The 2,443-nt window shown below is 39.0% G+C and overlaps 1 non-coding gene across 1 annotated transcript; it reads left to right on the forward strand.

Moving 5' to 3' along the window:
* Window positions 1-1,392: 1,392 nt before the first annotated feature.
* LOC130017022 (U6 spliceosomal RNA) lies at window positions 1,393-1,498 on the forward strand. The gene has a single exon (XR_008791311.1). It is a non-coding gene; the product is annotated as a U6 spliceosomal RNA (small nuclear RNA).
* The last annotated feature ends 945 nt before the right edge of the window (window positions 1,499-2,443 follow it).

Raw genomic sequence — 2,443 nt, forward strand, 5'->3', positions numbered from 1 at the left:
TTTCCCTCCCTGCCTCTGTCCCACCCCACCCATGTCTTCTCAGGTCTCTATTTCACTGCTCAAGGTTTATTATCAACTGGTATTATCCATACCTTTTATTTCCTTCTCTATATACCACAGATAAGTGAGATCAATTGGTGTAAAATTATTCCTTTTAAGAGTGATTTCTTTACTTGATGGAGTTGAGCTTTTTTACCCACTGCTTTCCTCAAATCATCCTTTCTCAGGCAAGCAGAAATATTGTGGGATTTCCTTCCCATACCGGATTAATGGAAAATAGCCTTTCTCTTTGAAAGGGTGTTGGAAATACAATCCCTTTACTGGTCTCAGATTCAGGCAGATCATTTCCAAGATAAGTATTTTTTATTGAATTGTTTTCATTTTCCCAGTGAGGTCATTATGTTGTCTCCCCAGGAGGCCTCCCACACAGGGAACATCACACCATCTCCCTCAGCCCTGGAGATCCTATCTGGCCCCCTTGGCACGTGTCCCAAGCCTGAGACATGGTGCAAGCAGATATGGCTCCTCCTTGTCTCACCCACAAAGATGTGAATCTCAGCACATTGAGTGACAGTTTTGTGGTTTGCAGATGTGGAGAAATGCTCATAGAACCCAAAGAGCAATGATGTTTATCTGAGGGTGCTGCTTAAATCCAAAATGTCGGATATAAGACTGCAAAAACTTGAATAATTTTCCATGTTAATCAGTATTTCTTTCTTATGTATTACCACAATGATTAGCTTTTGGAACATTATTGAGGCCAAGGTAATCCTGCCTTTGAAAAGAGAGAAAATTCTTTTTTGTTTGTTTGTTTGTTTTTTTATTGGCCACATGTGACTGTGCTCAGGCTTTACTCCTGGCTCTGCACTCAGGGGTCACCCCTGGCAGGCACAGGGAACCATATAGGGTGCCAATGATTGAACCTAGGTCTGCTGTATGCAGGGCAAGTGCTCTACCCGCTGTACAGTCTCTCAGCCTTGAAAAGTGAGAAGATTCTAAACATAAAAGTCTACTGTCATATCAATGCATAGATATTATTTTTTCATTGTTTACTTCACCGGGGCCGAAGCAAGAGCATAGTGGATAGAGCGTTTGCCTTGCACGTGGCAACCTGGGTTCAATTCCTCTGCTCCTCTCAGAGAGCCTGGCAAGTTACCGAGAGTATTCTGCCCGCATGGCAGAGCCTGACAAGCTACCCATGATGTATTTGATATGCCAAAAACAGTAACAACAAGTCTCACAATGGAGATATTACTAGTGCCCGCTCGAGCAAATAGATGAACAATGGGAGGACAGTGCTATAGTACTATTTACTTCACCACCAACACTAAAGAAATAATAAAATGAAAATAAAAGAAAAAGAAAAAAACCCCATAAAACCAGCTGCCTATAGTGCTCATTTCAGCAGCACTTATACTAAAATTGGAACAATACAGAGAGGGTAGCATGGCTCCTGCACAAGGATGACGTACAAATTCATGAAGTGTTCCATATTTAAAAAACAAAACAAAACAACAAAACCTGTCTACAGCTGCCTAAAACTATCTTGTTTTTGTTTCTGGAATTTTACTTACAAAGATATTTCTGAGTTAAGAATATCAGTAATATTATAAATTATCTTTCAAATTGAGACATGAGACATCAGTTATTCACACTTTTGGGGTTGTTCATTATATAACTTGCTTTTACTTTCTAACATCCTCCTGATAAAGTCATAAGGGAATGGATATTTTATTAGGAAAGAATAGAAGTGAGATTTGAGAAGGACTTACACAGAGAAACACTAGGCTATATCTAAGGGTGGCTTCAATCTTAAGATTTCCTAATTAGAAATATATTTCTCATTAAAAAATTTTGCCCCAAGGTCGGCCCTGTAATGAAGATAGCCAGGAGCACAATATACAGCTATATTAACTCACACTTAAGGAGAGTCCACCCAATCTAAATACTCAGTCAGGGTCTCAGATTCAATTTAGGTAATGACAGAGAAGAGTTTCCTATGAAAGATTTTTTTCCCTAGGTCTAGCTCTTAAGGAGAGTTTAGGATATTGTTAGCTGTGAATGCAAAGAGAGTTAGGAAATTGGAAAAATGACATCCTACAAATGGTATGCTAGACTTCTGAGGTGCTTAGAGGTAGTCAGCATGTTGAAAACTCTGAAATTCTTTCCCTGATGAGATATGTCAGACTTCCATCCTATTATCTTTACCATCACACCTTGGGTAAACTTGTGACCCATTGTAATATATCCTTACTCATACATTCATTCATTCCCAAGTAGGTGAAAGTTATGGTTTTAAAACCGCAAACGGAAGTCAGCAAACTAGTTTTAGTTAAAAAAGGGATGCAATCTGAGATTAATTGGGAACTGAATATCATCATGGTATTGTGCAAATGAGGCCACACTTTTCCATTCTTCCGTATTGACAAATTTTGCAGTATGA

Source organism: Sorex fumeus, unplaced genomic scaffold (assembly GCF_029834395.1).
Source record: "Sorex fumeus unplaced genomic scaffold, SorFum_2.1 ptg000007l, whole genome shotgun sequence".
Lineage (NCBI taxonomy): Eukaryota > Metazoa > Chordata > Mammalia > Eulipotyphla > Soricidae > Sorex > Sorex fumeus.